The sequence below is a fragment of the Hypanus sabinus genome, chromosome 3, assembly GCF_030144855.1.
Source record: "Hypanus sabinus isolate sHypSab1 chromosome 3, sHypSab1.hap1, whole genome shotgun sequence".
NCBI lineage: Eukaryota > Metazoa > Chordata > Chondrichthyes > Myliobatiformes > Dasyatidae > Hypanus > Hypanus sabinus.
In genome coordinates, this window is record NC_082708.1 from 129,308,028 (window position 1) to 129,321,571 (window position 13,544).

Here is a 13,544-nt window from a genome sequence, read left to right on the forward strand (position 1 = left end):
AGCAGTGTGGTAAATGTTGTCTATACGGATGTTAGTAAGGACTTTGACAAGCCCCCTTAATGTAATTTGGGTTGGAAGATCAGATCTCATGGAATCCAGAGCAAGGTGAGCAATTGATACCAGATTGGCTTGATGGTAGGAGGCAGCGAGAGGTAGTGAAGGGCTGATTCCCATAGTGGAGAAATGACTGATGGTGTGGCACAGGGACTAGTGCAGGACCTCTGTATGCTAATAATTACATAGAAAGTAATAGAGTACATAGAAAGGATGATAAGTAAGTTTACAGATGATAAAATTGATGGTATAACGGGCAGTGAAAAAGATTGTCTGAAGTTACAACAGGAACTGTATCAACTGGGAAAGTTGGAAAAGGAATAGCAGATGTAATTTTATTCAGAAACATGTAAAGAGATGTACCTTGGAAAGTTAAACTAAGCCAGGACAACCACAGCAAATGGCAATGCCCTGTGGAGTGTTGATGAAATGAAGGATCAAGGGTTACAAGTACATAGTTTCCTAAAAGTAGTAACATAGTTGGACAGGGTGGTGAAGAAGGCAATATGGCATCACACACAAAATGCTGGAGGAACTCAGCAGGTCAGCCAGCATCTGTGGAAAAAAGTACAGTCGATGTTTCGGGTCGAGACTCCCAACCATCGACTGTACTGTTTTCCATAGATGCCGCCTGGCCTGCTGAGTTCCTCCAGCATTTTGTGTGTGTTGCTCTGATTTCCAGATCTGCAGATTTTCTCTTGTTTGTGATTTGGAGGCATATAGCATTCTTGTTTTCACTATAAAAGGGCTTTTGAGTATAGGAGTTGGGATGTGACTTTCAAAAGGTTGGTGAGACTGCTCTGAGAGTATTGTGTGCAGTCTGGGTCAACTGAAGGACGGATGCGATTAAGCTAGAGAGGGCACAGTAAAGATTAGCAAGATTGTTGCTAGTACTGGTGAGCTTGAGTTATAAGGGGGGCTTGGATATGCTTTAACTATTCCCCTGGAGCGAAGGAAGCTGAGGGATCACCTTACGAGGGGTGATTGTTAAGTTCGTGGCCTAAGGTAGGAGGTGTCAATTTTAGAGAATCTAGCACATTTATTTTCAACATAGTCCCCTCCTACATTTACATACTTAGTCCAGCAGTCGTAGAGCACATGGATTTTGGATCTCCAGAAAGTGGTCCACAGCAGGGGCGATTAATAAGTTCATGGCCTAAGGTAGAAGGAGATGAGATATACAGCTCTCGTTACATGCACATGCAGTTCAACTCTTTGAGTGAAAATACAGAAAGTTTGAAGTTAATAACTTTTGTGATATTTCTGTTTCAGATAATTGAAAATTACAAGTCAGAACTGTCTGAGAAAATGGACAACATTGGCCTTCATGCAGTCATCCGCTACCTCAGTCTCAAGGGCTTATCACCCAAGGAGGTCCACAACAACATGGTGGCAACACTAGGGGGGGTGAAAAATAAATGTGCTAGGTTTTCTAAAATTGACTTCTTCTTCCTTAGGCCACAAACTTATCAATCACCCCTCGTATAACATTTTATGGATGAAGTGGGGGGAGTGGATTGAGTCAATAGTCACAGTCTTTTTCCCAAGTCAGGGGAATCTCAGAATAGAGGTTTAAGCTGGGAGGAGAAGAAATTAAAGGAGACCTGAAGGGAAAGTTTACCATACAGAGACTGGTGGATATGTGGGACAAGCTGCTGGAGGAAGTGGTAGAGGTGGCTGCAATTACATTTGGGAAATACATGGACAGGAAAGCTCAGCGAGAAATGGACTAAACACAGGCAAATGGGACTAGATTGGTCATGTTCCTTAAATGGCATGGACAAGCTATGCCTGTTCCTGTGCTGTTTAACTTTATGATAAAGGTTGGTTGTTGAGAGATCTGGTGAAGTGAAAAGAGCAGTGGCTGAGGCCAAGGTTGAGTGGATATGGTATTAGAAAATACACTGACCTACACCAGTTATTTCAGATTATTGAAACTCTTTGTACACTGCATCCATATTTTAGAGCAATTTACCTGTTATTATCCATCCTTACTGTAGGGCATGTTGAGGAGAGGGTGTGAGGATCCCCTCTCTGACAGTATATGATTTTGCCTCTTTAATTTTTGAAATCCAATCCACCAGCTGTTTCCAGTGGTCTGCTGTGGTTAATCATTACTCATAGACTATTCTGAGTAATTTCAGCACTTCTAGTAATCACGAGGGAGAGGACAGAGAAAGTAAAATGCACCTAGGAATGTTGTGCCACAAACTGCAGTGGAGGCCAAATCCATGCGTATAATTAAGGTGAAAGTTGATCGTTTCCTAATCAGTCAGGTCATCAAAGGATATGGCGAGAAGGCAGATGTATGGGGTTCAGTGGGATCTGGGATCAGCCATATAGACAATAGACAATAGGTGCAGGAGTAGGCCATTCGGCCCTTTGAGCCAGCACCCTCCATTCAGTATGATCATGGCCGATCATCCACAATCAGTACCCCATTCCTGCCTTCTCCCCATATGTCTTGACTCATCTATATTTAAGAGCTCTATCTACCTCTTTCTTGAAAGCATCCAGAGAATTGGCCTCCACTACCTTCTGGGGCAGAACATTCCAAAGATCCACCACTCTCTGGGTGAAAAAGTTTTTCCTCAACTCCGTTCTAAATGGCCTACCTCTTATTCTTAAACTGTGGCCTCTGGTTCTGGACTCCCCCAACATTGAGAACATGTTTCCTGCCTCTAGCGTGTCCAATCCCTTAATAATCTTAAATGTTTCAATCAGATCCCCTCTTTTCCTTCTAAATTCAGGCATATACAAGCCCAGTCGCTCCAATCTTTCAACATATGACATGATGGAATGGCAGAGCAGACTCGATAGGCTGAATGGCCTAATTCTGCTCCTGCGTCTTATGATCTTATAGAATCTCAATTGCACAGAGCATGGTAAGCTACATTTATTTCAATCAATGCTTGCAGGTTAATGTCCATCACGACACCTGCACCCATGTTCAGCAGTTGTCCAATTGAACTTTCAATAACTTACAAAGCAAGTTTGAGGCTCAGTTCTACTGCTTACACCATTCAAGATTATTGTGGTTTGTTGTACTTAACAGGTAAATGGTGCAGGACACAAGAAATTAGGTGACAGTGAGGAAGGGGGAAGGGTTTAAGCAGCCTGTGCAGAGTACCTCTGTAGCCATCCCCCTCAACAACAGGTAAATCACTTAGGATAATATTGGAGGGATGACCTAGCAGAGGAAAGTCTCTGACACTGAGTCTGACTCTGTGACTCAGAAGTGAAGGGGATGGGAGAGAAGAGGCGAGCTGTGGTGATAGAGGATTCATTAGTTAGGGAAATAGAAAGGAGGTTTTGTAAATGAGAATGAGATTCCTGGATGTTATGTTGCCTCCAGGGTGCCAGGATCAGGGACATCATGGATCGAGTCCTCAACATCTTTAAGTGGGAGGGTGAGCAGTCAAAGGTCATAGTCGATGTTGAGCATGGTGAGACTACTGTCCTGACCTGCGTGTATTTCAATACAAGTATTGCAGGAAAGGCAGATGAACTTAGGGCATGGATCAATACCTGGAATTATTAAGTTGTAGCCGTTAGTGAGATTTGTTTGCAGGAGGAACAGAACTGGCAGCTTAATATTCAAGGGTTCAGTTGTTTAGATGTGACAGAGCGAGAGGGATTAAAGGAGGAAGGGTGGTGTTACTACAGGGGAAATGCCATGGCAGTGCTCTGTCAGGACAGACTGGAAATCTCATTTTATGAGATGTTATGGGTGGAACTAAGAAAGACATGACCATTTTAGTGGAGCTATATTACAGACCACCCAACAGTCCAAAGGATTTGGGGGAACAAATTTATAGAGAGATTGCAGATGGTTGCAAGAAAAATAATGTTATTATAGTAGGTGATTTTAATCTTCACATATTGACTGGGACTCCCATACTGTAAAAAGACTAGATGAGATAGAGTTTGTCAAATGTTTTCAGGAAAGTTTCTTTATTCAGTAGATAGAAGTCCAATGAGAGAGTGTGCGATACTTGATCTGCTGTTAGGGAATGAGACAGGACAGCTGACAAAAGTTTGTGCAGGGGGAACACTTTGCATCCAGTGATCACGATGCCATTAATTTCAAAGTAAATATGCAAAAAAATAGGTGGGATCTGCGGGTTGAGATTCTAAATTGGAGAAAGGCCAATTTTGATGGGATCAGAAAGCATCTAGCAAGTGTGGATTGGAACAGGCTGTTCTTGGGCAAAAATGTACTTGGTAAGTGAAAGGCCTTCAAAACCAGAATGTTGAGAGTACAAAGCTTGTACAGGCCTGTCAGAATAAAAGGTAAAGATAACAAGCGTAGGGAACCTGTTTTTCAGGAGATTTTGAGGCCTAGGATAAGAAAAAAGGAGGTGCATGGCAGGTATTGGCAGGTAGGAACAAATAGGGTGCTTATGGAGTATAAGAAATGCAAGAGAACACTTAAGAAGGAAATCAGGATGGCTAAAAAAAAAAAGGCATGAGGTGAAGGAGAATCCTAAGGGATTCTACACGTAAATTAAGAGCAAAAGGATTGCAATGGAAAAAATTGGTTCTCTGGAAGATCAGAATGGTAATTCATGCATGAAGACAAAAGAGATGGAAAGAGATCTTAAGTAGATTTTTTGCATCTCTATTTACTCAGGAGATGGACACAGAGTGTGTAGAAGTGAGGCAAAGTGGCTCCAACTTGATGGACCCTGTATAGATTACAGAGGAGGAGGTGTTTGCTGTTCTGAGGCAAATCAGGGTGGATAAATCCCCAGGGCCTGACAAGTTGTTCCCTCAGACCCTGTGGGAGGTAACTGAAGAAAGTGCCTGGGTCCTAGCAGAGATATTTAAATCATCCTTGACAACAGATAAGGTACCAGAGGATTGGAGGATAGTCAGTGTTGGTCCACTGTTCAAGAAAGCTCTAAAAATAAACCAAGAATTTATAGGCCAGTGAGCCTGACATCAGTAGTGGGGCAGTCTTTGGAAGGTACTCCAAGGAAGCAGATATATAGGTATTAAGAGAGACATGTACTGATTAAGTATAGTCAACATGGCTTCATGCATGGTAGGTCATGTCTAACCAGTCTTATAGAGTTTTTCAAGGAAGTTACAAGGGAAGTTATTGAAGACAAGATAGTGGATGTTGTCTACGTGGACTTTAGCAAGGGATTTTTCAAGGTCCCACATGGGAGGTTGGTCAAGAAGGTTCAGTCGCTCGGCATTCAAGATGAGGTAGAAAATTTGATTAGGCCTTAGCTTTGTGGGAGAAGTCAGAAGGTAGTAGATGGCTGCCTCTCTGTCTGGAGGCCTGTAACTAGTGGAGTGCTGCAGGGATCTATGCTGAATCCGCTGTTGTTTGTCACCCATATCAATGACCTGGATGATAATACGGTTAACTGGATCAGCAAATTTGCAGATAACACTAAGATTAGGCGGTAATGGACAGCAAGGAATGCTATCATGGCTTGCAATTGGATCTGGATCAACTGGAAAAATGGGCTGAAAAATGGCAGATGGAATTTAATGCAGACAAGTGTGAGGTATTGCACTTCAGTAGGACCAACCAGGGTAGGTCTTACACAGTAAACACGAGGGCACTGAGGAGTGTGGTAGAACAAAAGGATCTGGTAATACAGGTGAAGGTGGCGTCACAGTTAGACAAGGTCGTAAAGAAAGTTTTTGGCACATTGACCTTCATAAATCAATGTTTGGGGTACAAGAAATGGGTTGTTATGTTGAAGTAGTATTAGACATTGGTGAGGCTTAATTTAGAGTATTGTGTGTAGTTTTGGTCACCTACCTACAAGAAAGATGTAAATAAGGTTGAAAGAGTACGGAGAAAATTTATAAGGACATTGGCGGGTCTGGAAGACCTGAGTTATAAAGAAAGATTAAATAAGTTAGGACTTTATTCTTTGGAATGTAGAAGATTGAGAGGAGATTTGATACAGGTATGCAAAATTATGGAAGTTATAGACAGGGTAAATGCAAGCAAGCTTTTTCCACTGAGATGGGGTGGGACTACAACCAAAGGTCATGGGTTAAAAGTGAAAAGTTTAAAGGGAACATAAGAGGAAACTTCTTCTCTCAGAGGGTTGTGAGAGCGTGGAATGAGCTGCCAGCATAAGTGGTGCATGTGAGCTCGATTTCAACGTTCAAGAGAAGTTTGGATAGGAACACTGGGTATCACAGGCTCTGGTCCTGGTGCAGGTGGATAGGAGTAGACAGTTTAAATGGTTGTGGCATGAACTTGATGAGCTAAACGGCCTGTTTCTGTACTGTACTTTTCAATGACTCTATTTTAATAAGCCAGCATTACTATAGTCGGCATTAATTACAAATGCATTACTTATAACAGGTTAAACACTGTCAAATATTATGAACAGTTTCAGATATGCTAAACCTGCACTTATTTTTTTCACAATTTTGAATGAAGCAGGTTCAATTACCTGTTTACTCCTTGTTAAAATGCAGTTAACAATGAGATTCTAAATATCAGGGCAACAGGACTTATTGTGTAGAAGACATTTCGCCACTCATCCATCTTCACAACAGTTCACACCTCCACTCATGCAAAGATAAGACTAATCACCCTCTTATTACATCTATGACTCCTAAAGACCCTCATGTGATTGTTATACCTTTAAACAACTCAGCTTAAAAGCCGGAAAACTACCCACCATGGATTAGAACTGAAGAAGCCTCTCGAATGAGTGGCAAAATGTCTTCTAGACAACACAGCAAGTCCAGTTGCCTTGATTTACTACTGCTCGATAAACTGAGAAACTTCATAGACATAACAAGATTCTAGGTGCAGCTGCTAACAGTTAGGTGTGGCAGTTGTTCAGAGGAATCTCTATTTTTAGCTTTATCTTTCAGTTTTAACATCTGTCAGATAGCAAGGATAAATTACAGTAATATCATTGCTCCTGCTTAAAGTGGTGGGGGGGGGCGGTATTTCTAAAGCAATGTGAAAATATTGGTGTTAATTACCCTCATTAATCTTTGAGAGCAGGCTGACATCACACAATCATTCTGTAAGGATGCCTAGGAAACACTAAAACAAAGAGACACTAAAACAAACACTAAAACAATACAAATCTGTATTCTTTGCCTACATCTGCTTAAAAACTGGTCCTCTAACTGATAAGGAAATTTGTTTAGCACACATTTAAAGCTTTTGCTGCAAGCAGCTAGAAATGCTACATATACATTTGTGACTTTATCTGAAAATTGAATTATGTCCATGGGTCAGAGACAGTCCCCTTCCACAGCTCCTGTTTTCTTCTATTTCAGTGAAAAAGGAGTGTCCAATGTTGAAAACCAGCCAAGAGTATTCTACATTTATGAAATGGATTAGCCGTGAAAATTTAATATCTAGCACAGCAGCTTGTGGTAGAAGTACATTCTTAAACTGCTTCATTTTGAACAGAAATTATTCAAAGCTTTAGGTAAAACTTATTTAATAATAAAATATTTTCATTTGTTTTCAAGCACACAATCCATCAGTCTAGTCTTCAAGGACACCCATAAGTCACCTATGTATAAAATTATTGAGATCAATAAATAGTCCGCACTTCTATCTATTGGATAAAAATACGTCAGTGCATCTTCAAAAACAACTTCTCCTTTAAAGTGGGGCTTGCTTTGAGAAAGAAGCCTGAAATTTATTTAGATGTCTTTTCTCTGCCTGTTTCCATTGCAAGCGTGCAACAATAGGCGTGCCAAAGCGTGCCAGCTTTGGTGTGAAATAGTGAGCCTGAAGTATGAACCAAACTAAATACTGTTTCCTATAGCAACTGCTGCTTTAAATTATAATGGTCAACATTAAAGTTCCTTCTCAGATATTTTGTTCCAGCTGTTTTCTCTGATATATAAATTGAAACAATTATTTAATAATTAATATGCCTTCTGTTATCCTATTGTGTAACACCCTGAGTAAACACAACACTTTACAGTGTGAGAAAGCCCCTTTTCTGAACATCTATTTGTCATTCTGTACTTGGAAAGACTGTGTGCCTACATTTGAGAGGGAGAAGACAAACCAAAATCTTGCAGTTCTGACTCCAGAACTGCTCTGCTGACATCAAAGAGTCTGAAAGATGAACGATTCCTCATTAGGAAATCTACCGAAAGTCTGAAATGGTGCCAGCGGATTGTGGCTGTATTTTTTTTCATAAACCATGTTTTGTGAAAAGGACCTGGTGCAAGCAGTCAAGATCCATCTTAACTCACCACTGCTGTCAGCTCATACTGGTGGCCCCCAGGGCTTCTGCTGGCCTTGAGGATCAGCTCATTTAAAAAGATAATGCACCTGCATGTCTCATTGACAAGGGATGCAAACACTGAAAGAGAGAAACAGATGTTCAGGACACTCACATTCTTTAAGCATTATGTCCTTATCCTGTGAAGAAAAAGTGGTTCAGAACAACCAATGGCATAGCTCTAGCAGGAAGAGGAACACCCTGAGGCTCCTGTAGAAGGAATCTCTCTTGAAAATAGGGAAACAGATGAGATGGACTATGGGAGACTGCAAACATGCTGGTAAAAAGCACAATGTGAGATTCAAGTGTTTTTTTTTCAAAATGCTGCAATGAATTTAGAGTCATCCATTGTTTCTTCAAGAGCAATCTCTTCAGTGACAGGCATCCTAAGGAATGCTTCAATGCTTTAGCTATCATTGTGTCCACTCATGGAATTCCAACTCCACAACATCTTCCCCTTTCAAATCTGTAGCTTCTCACTAATTCAACCATTGCCTGCTCAATCAACAACAGAGGCACCCCGTCAAGAGATAAAATTTGATAGATTACAAATACTTATCGATGGATGAAGTAGAGGGTATGAGCAAGAAAAAAATCTGCAAGAAAGAACCATCACTACTCCAAACCTTCTTGTCTTGGAGAGCTGGTAGAGGTTGTTGCTTTGCTTATGGTTACAATGTTAGAGAAATGAGAGGAAGTAGTGCAGACAACAATGGCTTCCAGAACGGCCACTTACATTTTATTCAGAAGATGATTCCAGGATACACCCAAATATTGCTTGAAAAGAGTTTTCAAGACCTGGTTGAGATCAATTGGTCTGACCAGATGGATCTTTGTGCCTGCATCCTGCAACAGGAGATGCCTCTCCCGGCAGTAGAAATGTCCACACAAGAGGAGTTTTCATGCAAGTGCTTGCTACCCCTTGATTTTGTGAAAAGGATCAGCTCAGTGTGGGATTTTTATCCTACAGCCATTGACCAGCCATTCACATTTTGCTGAATCTGTGTGTTTGAGATGTAGGAGATGGCAGGCTGAACCAAGTAATGCAGTTGGCATAGAGATGGACACAAAGTTAACAGCAATTTATAAATGTAGTTAGAATTTTGACACTTTCATATGAAAGGTGTTCCATAATATTGACAAAGAATCCCACACAGAATGCTCTCAGCCTATTAATCCTAGTGATGATATTACAGAATTGAATTGACTTTATTACTTAAATATTTCATATACATGAAGAGCAACAATCTTTACATTACATCTCCGTCTAAATGTGCAATGTGCAATTTATAGTAATTTATAATAAATATTATGTACAACAGGATAGTCAATATATCATAGAATACAGTTGTGTCAGCATGAATTAATCAGTCTGGTAGCCTAGTAAAAGAAGCTGTCCTGCAGCCTGTTGGTCCTCGCTTTTATGCTGCAGTACCGTTTCCCAGATGGTAGCAGCTGGAACATTTTGTGATTGGGGTGACTTGAGTCCCCAGTGATCCTTCAGGCCCTTTTTACACACCTGTCTTTGTAAATGTCCTGAATAGTGGAAAGTTCACACCTACGGATGCACTGCGCAGTCCGCACCATTCTCTGCAGAGTCCTGCAATTAAGTGAGGTACAGTTCCCATACCAGGCAGTGATGCAGCAAGTCAGGATGCTCTCAATTGTGCCCCTGTAGAAAGTTCTTAGGAATTGGCAGCCCATACCAAACTTCCTCAACCTTCTGAGGTGAAAGAGATGCTGTAGTAATGGTAACAGTAGTCACTAGGGTACACCTGTGACATTAAGGTCTGCTATCAACAAAATGGCAGCTGCATGATGTTTACACAGACTTCAGATATTTCAAATATTTGCTTCTTCAAAAAAAAGATAGAGTAATTACAAAGAACCCAAATGAAATTGTAATAGAAGAAATCCCGAACTGCAAAATACGTTTATATTTTTTCTTAACACTGGGACAGAAAGAAATGTGACAATACTGAGATTTTCTGTGATACCTGACCAAATAAACAGCAACCACAGCAACCCATTTTGAGGGGTGAATCCACATTAACACTTGAGTGATACATCAAAACCCAAAGCGAGAAATGATAATGGGGAAATCTAGGTTAGGACTTAGAAAATGAACGACATCATTAATTGTTTAACAGAATCATTCTCGGCAGTGAACATTCAATATCAGTGATTTTGTGCCTGAGGTGTATTTTACACTACTAGAGGTATTCTATTCTCAAAAAATATAAGGGTCTTCGATTGCCATCTGCTTTTTACTTAATGGTTCCTGCAGAAACTTGCCTGTCTGCAATACTTTCTTTGCTGGTCTGGTTCGACGGAGGCCTAATCTAGTTTGAAGATTGTGTGAAGAGAACATCAGTCACCTTCTCCATGCAGTGATGCCTACTTCCTGATTAATGAGGGAAATCGCCCCAGATGTGGTGTAAGGATCCAGTTGCAAAAGAAAAGTCAAGAGAGTTGTGAATCTGAATGAAGCAGACAGAACTGTTTGCCAAATGGAAGAGGGGAGCAGGTGTTCAGTCAAAAACTGGCATATCTTCCAAATCATCTGATGTCCCCTTCCTTATGTTTCACATTTTAATCAATGGCTAACAGACGGAAGGCAGTACAGTTTTTTTTTAAATTATACTCGTTGAACCTAATGAGTCTTTTGATAAAACGACACAGATGACAAACAGCACTACACTTGATTTTGTGCATATGAACTTTTAAATTGCAAGTTACAAAGTACCACTTGGCAGACATGCTGGAAAAATAAACTGTTACGAGATAAAAAGAGCCAGAGGTAGGTTAATAACAATTAACTAAGAGACAAAAAGCAAAGAGGATTTAAACACAAGTGTTATTTTAATTATATGCATACAGTAATGTCCTCCAAATGTCAATATTGGGACCATTGTAATTTTCTTATAAGTTACTGAGCTGAGTTTGGAAATTCAGGGCTTATTTTCTATGTTTTCAATTAGCATTTGCAAGGAGAGGTCAAAATCAAAGAAAAGTTAAAACAGTTAATTTGGTGTGGACATACTTCTGAAATGGGTAACTGGCAGATGAAATTTAACATAGAAGAATTGAATTGAATTGATTTTATTACTTACATCATATATATGAGAAGTAAAAATTTTTACATTTCATCTCCATCTAAATGTGCAATATGTCATTTATAATAAATATTATGTACAACAGGTTAGTCAATATATCTTAGAAGTATAGTTGCATCAGCATGAATTAACCAGTCTGGTGGCCTGGTAGAAGAAGCTGTCCTGGAGCCTATTGGCCCTGGCTTTTATGCTGCAGTACAGTTTCCTGGAGGGTAGCAGCTGGAACTATTTGTGGTTGAGGTTACTTGGGTCCCCAATGATCCTTGGAGCCCTTTTTACACACCTGTCTTTGTAAATGTCCTGAATAATGCAAAGTTCACGCCTACAGATGCGCTGGGCTGTCTGCACCACTCTCTGCAGAGTCCTGCAATTGAGGGAAGTACAGTTCCCATACCAGGCAGTGATGCAGCCAGTCAGAATGTTCTTAATCTTTGGGGGCCCATAGCAAATTTGTTTGACCATCTGCGGTGAAAGAGGTGCTGTTGTGCCTTTTTCACCACACTGTCAGTATGTACAGACCACTTGAGATCCTGACGATGTTTATGCCAAGGAACTTAAAGCTGTTCACCCTCTCAACCCCAGATCCATTGATATCTATAGGGGTTATCCTGGCTCCATTCCTCCTGTAGTCCACAACCAGCTCCTTTGTTTTTGAGACATTGAGGGAGAGCTTGTTTTCTTGACACCACTGTGTCGGGATAAGGACTTCTCTGTAAGCTTGTCATTATTTGAGATTAGTGTCATCAGCAAATTTAATTAGCAGATTGGAGCTGGGGTGGTAACACAGTCATGGATATACAGAGAGTAAAGGAGGGGGTTTAGAACAAAGCCCTGAGGGGCACCTGTGTTGAGGGTTAGAGGGACAGAGGTGAGGGAGTCACTCTTAACACCTGCCAGCGATCTGACAGGATCCAGCTGCACAAGACAGAGTGAAGGCCGAGGTCTCTGAGCTTCTTGTCAAGCCTGGAGGGAATTACGGTATTGTGCTGAACTGTAGTCCAAGAACAGCATTCTCACATAAGCATCCCTCTTCTCTAGGTGTGTAAGGACAGTGTGTAGAGCTGTGGCTATTGCGTCATCTGTTGATTGGTTGTGTCGGTAGGTGAGTTGGAGGGGGTTCAGTCTGGGTGGTAGCAAGCTGCAGATGTAGTCCTTGACCAGCTTCTCAAAGCATTTGCTTATTATTGAGGTGAGTGTGACAGGATGCCAGTCATTCAGACATGTTACCTTGGGCCTTTTAGGTACAGGGACAATGGTGGATGTTTTGAAGTAGGTGGGCACTCTACACTGGGAGAGGGAGAGATTAAAAATGTCTGTAAACACACCTGCCAGTTGTGCTGCACACATCCTGAGTACCCGCCCTGGATCCCCTCTGGTCCCGCAGCCTTGCAACTGTCCACCCGTTGGAAACACCTGCATTCTTCGGCCTCAGTGATGACCAAGCTGCCGGTCACATCATCTGCAGGTCTCCTCGGGGGCTCAGTGTTGGCGACATCAGGTTAAGTGTAAAAAAGATTTAGCCCTTATGGCATGAAGTAATTCATCTGACAATAAGAATAAGGAGCGGATATATGAACTGAATGGTTTGAGCGGCACTGGAGCATAGCAGTTAGCATAAAACAATTACAGACCCAGTGATCCAGGTTCAATTCCAGTGCAGTCTGTAAGGACTTTGGACGTTCTCCCCACGACTGCATGGGTTTCCTTCAGGTGCTCCGGTTTCCTCCCTCATTTCAAAGGCATACTGCTTAGTACATTAATTGGGTACATGGATGTAATTGGCTCATTGGGCCAGAAGGGCCTTCTACTGTGCTGTATATCTCAATAAAAATATAAAGAGTCTTTCAAATGGGGTACAAATGCAAGTCTGTGGATATGCCAAGCTATTTGAAAAGTACGCAGGACCATTGACTTTATAAACTGAGACATAGAGTACAAATTTAAAGAAGCTTAAAAATAAACTTTCCAATTAAAAGAAAATCAGTGTTTTATTTCTAGCTGAAGAAATTTCATTTATTCTGACACCACACTTCAAGAAGGATTTCTATGCCTTCCCCTGCGGAAGAGATTCATTGGAGTGATACGTTGAGACTATTTCAATTACCTAGAGACACCATTGAAGATAGTA